We start from the raw sequence: 8077 nt of genomic DNA, 5'->3' as shown, positions 1-8077 counted from the left end.
TGGAGAGACTTGGGATTTTGATGGCTAGGCCCCCTTTTTCAAAGGGAAGAATAACTTGGTCCCATCTGACTAGGCTGAATTTTTTTGATTCTTGCTTCCCTCCCTGCCAGAGGAAGCTTCTCATAATTAGTTCCATATGCTTGTGGGTGCTGGAGGGAGCCAAGGTTACTGCATATTGATAAATGGGAAGGGTGGAAAGAATAGCCTTGATGAGGGTAGTTCTGCCAGCCAAATTTAGCCAAGACAGCCCCCAGCTTTGAAGAAGTCCTCTCATTTTTTCTATGTGCTTTACCCAAATTTCGGACTTGACTATTTCTTTTGCTAAGGGCAGACCCAAATATGAGAAGTAGCTCCAATTTCTTTGCACTGGGATGTCCAGAATCGAGGAGATTCTTTGCATGATTTGAAAAGGGACATTCCAGGTGTATATCTTACATTTTTTATTGTTTAGCTTTCCCCCTGAGGCTGCCAGGAATGAGTCCAGAGTTTTCTTGAATCTTTTTGCCATCAAACTTGAGGCTCCCCCGATTAGAAGGGTGTCATCCGCAAAGAGCGAATGATTGATTTCTTTAATCCCTCTCTCTATACTGATCCCTGTGATCTCCTTTTGCTTGCGAAGTTTTTCCAAATGGATGCTCAAGGTTTCCGCCATTATGATGTATAAGAATGGAGAGAGGGGGCAACCTTGCCTCAGTCCCCTAGAGCTTCTGAAGTAGCTGCTAGGTCGGCCATTGATCAGGGGGGCGGTCCAGGGGTTAGAGATGCACTCCATGATGATGCTTATGAATTTGTTGGAGATCCCGAATTTTCTGAGGACGTCTGTCAGGAAGTGATGGTCAACCCTGTCAAAGGCATTTTCCATGTCTAATTTGATGATCATGCCTCTTTCTTTCCTGTTGATGCTACTGTGAATTGCTTCTTGTATCAAAATGACGTTGTCCGTGATTTGTCTATGAGGGACAAATCCGCCTTGGTTCTCTGAAATGAGATAGGGGAGGAGCTTTTTAAGCCTGTTGGCTAGGATTTTAGTGACTATCTTGTAAGAGACATTGCATAGAGAAATAGGTCTAAAACGGTCGAAGGAGAGGGGATTAAGGTCCTTGGGGATGAGGGCAAGGTGTGAGGATTTAGTATTTTCCCCCATCTTGTATTTTTTGAAAACATTTTTTACCATCCTGACATAGTCTTTTTTTATTGTGTCCCAATGATTTCTGTAGAAGGCGACAGTGAAACCGTCGGGTCCCGGGGCCTTGTCCGGCTGCATGCTGAAGGCCGCCAACCTGATCTCCTCCTCTGATACATCCTGGTCCAATTCTCTGTTTTGCAGATCAGAAATTTTACTCTCGACTGGTCTAAGGAAATCCGTGTTGTCCGAAGTCTGAGGGACTGCTGATAATAGAGATTGAAAATGTCTGTGCGCTGCCTCTTTGATTCCCTCTTGATCGCTGATCTCTTTCCCCTCTGCCACAATTTTGTCGATTTGGTTTCCGGCACGTCTGAGCTTTATGTTGTTGTGGAAGAAGGAGGTGTTTTTATCTCCAGCTCTAAGCCAGAGACACCTTGATTTCTGTCGTTGTTCTTCTTCCTCCACTCTATTTTGCCTGTAAAGTTCCCTGTACATTTCATTTTCTTGGGTTTGGTCTTCCTTTGTGTATTGGATGTTCTCTTTTTCCTGGTTCCACTGATCCAACTGCTTATGAAGATCTGCTCTTTTTTTATTTTCCATTGCTGCGTTTGCTCTTGCCCACTGTTTTATGGCTGTTCTTAGAGACTTTAATTTTGTTTCCCAAATGTAGTGGGGCGAACCAATGACTTCCTTAGCCCACTGATCTTTGATAAGTTTGCGGAAGTCATCTTTAGAGTCCCAGGATTTGTTGTATTTGAAGGGGAGAGGCCCAAATTTCTTCCCTTGTCCAGAATCATGACCACAGGCTTATGGTCTGAGGCAGAGGCATGGATAATTTTGTTTTTGATTGAGGAAAAGCCTGCGACAATTCTTTCATGTACAAGGATTCTATCTAGTCTCTCTTTAATGTTGTGGATGCCAGCTCTTTTGTTGCTCCAAGTAAATTTCCCGTTATAAGGAGGAATATCAATAAGGTTGTGAGTTTGGATTATTGCTTCCAGAGAATCTCTTGAAGGGTCCGCGAGGAAGTTCCCGCCTAGTTTTTCCTCAATGTTCCTTATTAGATTCAGATCTCCACCCAAGAAAATGTTCCTATCTTGAGCGGACTGCAAATTTGAAGTTATTGAATCCCAGCAAAGAGCTTTATCCCTGTAGTGGTTCGGGGCGTAGATGTTGTAGATAGTGTAATCTTCTTTTGAGACTTTGTTTTTAAGGTCTGTTCTTACCCACCAATTGCAAGAATTTTGATTGGTGAGGTCCCATTTGTTCTTGTTCCATAGAGTTCCTATACCTCCTGAGGCACCTGCTGCACCTATTGCTATACCTGTAAAACTTTTGTATCTTTTGATATGATTTTGGAAGTCTTGTTCAGATATTTTGGTCTCCTGGATGAGGAGGAGGTCTGGCTGCTCTTGATTGATTATATCCCAGACTGCATTTGCTTTTAGGGAGGAGCCCATCCCCCTGCAATTCCAAGAGACCAAAATCATCATTTACCAATTTTTGAGTGAGTCCTGCTCCTCTCCTTTGTCTTTTCCCCACTTCCTTTTTGTTTGTCTAGGTATGTGTCCATTGGTTGCTGAGTTCCAGTGGCCATTTCTTTCGCTGCTGTTTCATCTCTAATTTCTTTGTTCGACTTCCTGCTTGCTTTTCTCGGAGGATCAGAGGAGAGGCTAGCTTCTTTCAATTTGTTTCTGGTAAGGATTCGCTCAATGGTTGGGGGGGGAGAGGACGGGGGCGGCGAGGGGGAGGGGATGACTGCGAGGGCAGTGTCTCGTGGGGATGTAGGGGGGGATATGGGATCTTCGACTGACAGGGATTTAAAAGGGTTAGAGGATGAGGGGAAGGGAGGGGCTGAACTGGAAGGGGGAGGAGGAGGAGCAATAGGGGTTTCTGGAAGAGGCTTGGTGCTAGGGCCTTGTGAGGGGGTAGATTTTTTCTTTTTTACTTGCTCCCAAGAGCCTTCGGAGGTTTCAACATTTCCATTAGACTCATTTATTTTTAACTTGCTACATCTATTTGCGAAATGTCCATATTCGTGACATACCTTGCATTTGAAGGGTAGCTGCTCGTAGTCTAGCTGTTGGATGTGTGTCCATTGATCTACTTTGATCTTGATGGCTTCCGGCAGGCCTTTCCCGAGATCAACTTCAACGCAAATCCTTGCACAAGTGTGCATATTCTCCTTTGGCTCAGATCTATCAATGTATTTGCCGACTGCGTTCCCAATAGCCTTTACTGATTCATCTCCCCAGCAGTGGAGCAGCAGATGGGGTAGACAGACCCAAACCGGGATAGCATTTGGGATGTCCATTTCCGGATCGAAGCCGGGAGACCATCTGTTCAAATAGAGGCCTCTTGAATCCATGAAATAGGGGCCATTTCTAAAGATAAGGTTCCTGTCCTCTTTTGATTCGAACAGAAAGGTGTAGAAGCCCCTTCCACAGAATCTGATAGCTATTTTTCCTTGTATTATCGCATTCCAGTTGCATTCCACCCATTTTTGGACTGCTCTGGGCGAAGGCCAGAGGCCAGTGAACTGGCCTACGAGGCCTCTCTCAGCTAAAGCGATTGCTGCCTTCCTCGGGAGGGTAGGAGGAAGAGATACTTCAGGGATTTCATCAAGTTTCTTGACGAACTTTGACGCAGATGGGCGGATTCTTGTTGAGGCATTCTCAGGGATAAGAGATGCGAACAGTTTCTCATAGTCTTCCAGGTCTGGGGACGATGGATCAGTCCCAGCCATTGAAGCGAAGGAGAGCCAGAACGCAGACGAGCCAGGAAGAGAACGAAAGCTGAAGGGATGGGCCCCAGAGCTGGGGCCGGGCAGGAGGCCCGAGGAAAACCGGAAGGCGGAGGGAAGCCCAGGGGGGGCGCAGAGAAGACAAACCCAGCAGCGGAGCTGCCAGGCAGGGCCTGGAGGGCGCAGAACCAGTCTAGGCGGTCGCGCGGGAGCTCCAAATTCGAACCAAGTCATTATTTGATAATTATTCCTTATCATATTTGACTAAATCACCTAGGAATAATTAAATAAATCACTATTTATTTATTATTCCTTAATTTTATTATTGGATTTTTTTTTAAATCACAATTTAATAATTATTTCAATTTCACATCATTCTTAATCGTAGTGAAATAATTAATAAATCATTTTATTTGTTAATTATTTTTAAATAAAGATATTTGACCATTTTGAATATATTTTCCCTCTCCAAAAAATAATATAAAGTATTCCTAACGGTTAGATCTTGATTTGGTCAATATTATTTTGTTATTTTCCATTTTTGAGATCAACCCAATACTTTGTTATAAATACGAGAGTTTTCCATTCATTCTTCATCGTGATTATTATCATTGTGACCACTATCGTCTTCTTGCATTTGAGCTCCCACTTGAGTTCTACACATTGTTTTGTGTTTTTCACATATTGAGAGAGAGAACGGATCACTAAAGTATCAAGGATATCGAAGGACCCGTCCCACGGAGGGGGATTTGCATACCTTTTTATAGATCTCCTTCACTAGGTGTTATCAATAAAAAATATGATTCATGTAAAAGTATTTACATATTGGGTTATTACATTAGATTTCTATTGTTGTTTTCTATTTTGGATCGCATAAATTTTTTGATTGCAGGTTTTTCTCGTTCTATTAGTGGAGGTTTGAAGCATAAGCAACCACAAATTGTTGTTAGGGTCACTTGTCACCAGTGACTTAAGTGAAGTGTTTTTGGTACACCTTCTAAGAAATTTCACACTAACAAATAGCGACTCCACTGGGCCTTTAGCTACATTTGTCATCAACAAATGGTGACACCGCTGGTGTAGTAATTCAGTTCCTGGGTGACTGAAATTTAGTAAATTTCATGGTTTCTTTGCAGCTATTTATAGCCTCTCAATTTCTATTTATAGTTTTCTTTCCTTTTTCAGTCAAATTTTCAGATTCTTGTGGTTTTTTGGTTCTTTCTACATGTCACAGGTACTAGCTGAGTAGGAGACGAAAAAATTTGTGTGAGATCTATCGACTGAGAGTCCTGAGAGAAAAATACATTTTTCAACCCCAGAGCAAGACTCGACCAGCCCTGTGGGAAAAAGGTAACTATAGTGTCCAATCTTAGGAAAACACCCTATAGGATTGGCTGTGGGACCCAGTTGGTTCTCTACCATACCTTTCTTTGGACAACTCTAATTGTGGGGATGAGATTTTGTAAAGTAAGAAGTTCTCTGGAAGGCCATCTGAAATAGTAGATTTAAGATTGTTTGAGGATTTAGACCACCTATAGGCTAGAGGTCTTTTTCTTTGATATGATGTGTTTGCTTGTATTAGAGTAGCATCATTAATATAGTTAGTTTGCACTTGGCACCACTGTAATAGGTGTTTTCTTATTGTTTGTTGCTCTTTTTCTCCTATCATCACCCTTTAGTCCTTAGAGTCATCATTTTATTTACATAATTGTGCCCCCTAGGTTTTTGTCGTGAATAATTTGAGGCCTTCACCCTTAGTTTTTGTTAAGACATATTACTCATCCCCGTCGATTTAGAGTTCATCCTCCCAATCCTCCACTGAGTCCTCATTTTGACTCTAGTTCTAATGATTCTTCTAATTCTTCATTTGATTCCACGTCTTCTCACCCTAGTATAGTCACCATGTTAGGCATCAACATGGGTGTGGGAAACCAAGGTGGTAACCCCATGAGCAGAACCTCCACCTGTATGGTCACTCCTACTTAACTGCTTCCTTTTATGGCTGGTTTAAGCCCCCCTGATTTCAGCCAACTCATCAACAACCCTCTTCTCCATGACCCAAATTAGCCATCTATGCCTACCAAGATTCCTTTTGACATCCCCAAGTTCAAAAGTAATCCTAGAGAATATCCCACAAATCATGTTCGCTCATTCCATATGTGGTATTCATCCAACTCTATCACTGAAGACTCCATCTATCTTCACCTTTTCCATCACACTCTTACTGGAGTTACTGCTAAGTGGTATGTTGATCAACCCAGGGCCACTCATTCCACTTTCGCAACTCTTTCCAAAGCATTTCTAGCCTATTTCTAGTTACCTTTCCCTTATGACACTGGTACTGAACTATTGACTTCTTTCCGTCAAAATTCTACCACTCGCCTATATGACCATGTTCAGGAATGACATAGAAGGAGGAGCATATGTAAAGCTCCTACATTAGAAGACCGCATCTATATGGATTGGTTCCTTAGATCACTTTGGCCCCCATTGCTAAATATGTTGCTTCTCACTTCCACCGATCTGAGGAAGATGCGCTCCACGTAACTTTGAAATTTGATGTGATCACACCCAATTAGGATATGTTTATACTGTTATTCCTAATCTGCCCCGGCTTGGTGCTGCTAATGATCCAGGGGAATCTCATGTGGTTGATGGTATCGTTGGATCCATTTCACACCCTTAAATTCAACCATATTCTTCGCCTTTGATGAGTTATGGTCAACCCCAAGGGGGGACTAGTTCCTCTTACAACTACCCCCCCCCCCCAATCTTTCACATGGAAACTCTTATTCAGGTTCCAACATGTCATATGCATATCCCCATCTGCATCAACAAATGCCAGTGCCATTTGTTGCTCCACCTGTATATCCTAATGTTGGCCCATATCCTTATTATCTGTATGCACAGCCTAGCACTCCAGCCCCACCAGCACTAGCGCCCCAACCCCCCATGCCTCCTTCACCTCTTCCATAGTAGCAACCTTCCCCACAAGGTTAAGTGTATGCTCAGAAAAGTGAAACCAATCCCCCCAACTCTAAGAAAAAGAATAAGGGGAAAATTAACTAGAACTAGAAATCTCAAGGTAATCAGGGTAACTAGGGTCCACCACCTAAAGCACCTGAGGGAAACCAGCCTAATCCCACAACCCAAAAACAGGGTGGAAAACCCAAGCAAAACAAGGTTCTTCGTATGAACAAACCTTGTGCCGGTTGCAGCATATATGGAAATTATATTGATGAATGTCCCCTTTTACCTCAGATGCGTTAAGCATGGGAAGCTTAAGCAACTAATTCTAGAGGACAACAACCCATAGATCCTCCTCCACCTCCTACTTCATCTTCACCGGCTGTGCTTACCAATACTTTTCCTCACCAAGGATATCTCATTGCTCAACCTACACAAGGTCATGCAGCCCCCCCACCCCCACCATATGGTCACAATGATTATCAGTTCTTATGATGAATTCCAATGAAGTCAACACTAAACAAGTCAACCTTTAGACTCGGCCGCGCCAATATAATAAGCCACTTTTTAAGTCAACGATTGAGTCCCAACCCCAAGTTTCCACTGAGCCTCTATCGTAAGCAAATGGTACCTTACAGATCCCTCCACCTAAGGTAGAGATTATCTCCAAGATCCCCAAAGGTCCATTACATCGAAATGTTTCTTTTGCTAAATTCGCCCATACCTATAACATAGTAGATGACCTGGCACAATCTCTTGCTACCATATCAACGATGGAATTCCTCTAGACATGCCCATCCCAACGGAAGTCTCTACTCTCTGCTTTGGGTGCTATCGATCCTTCTGACAATCATATGATTTTCTTTATCATTGACAAATCGGAACATCCTCCCCTTCCTTCATCCGTTGCAATTCAAATACCATTCTCCATAAGAAATGTCACTGTTCAGCGACGTATCATAGATGAAGGCGCCTCCACCTGTGTGATGGAAGGTAGTGTTTAGAAGCAACTTGGTTCACCTGACCTATCTACTTCCACCATCACTCTCTGTGCTTATGACGTTCATCCCTTTCAGCCCCTTGGCTAATATAGCAACTATCATATCACTGTTGTCGGCGATATTGTCTCAATTGAAATCAAGTTCATTGATGCCCCATTAGATTATAACACCCTCTTGGATCATAGTTACACGTATGCTATGTTAGCTATCACATCTGCAGTTCTCCGTAAGAAATGATTT

The sequence above is a fragment of the Pinus tabuliformis genome, chromosome X (genome assembly GCF_031772625.1).
Source record: "Pinus tabuliformis cultivar Carrire ecotype Pingquan chromosome X, CPIR1, whole genome shotgun sequence".
Lineage (NCBI taxonomy): Eukaryota > Viridiplantae > Streptophyta > Pinopsida > Pinales > Pinaceae > Pinus > Pinus tabuliformis.
Note: the sequence above shows the minus strand (reverse complement) of the source record.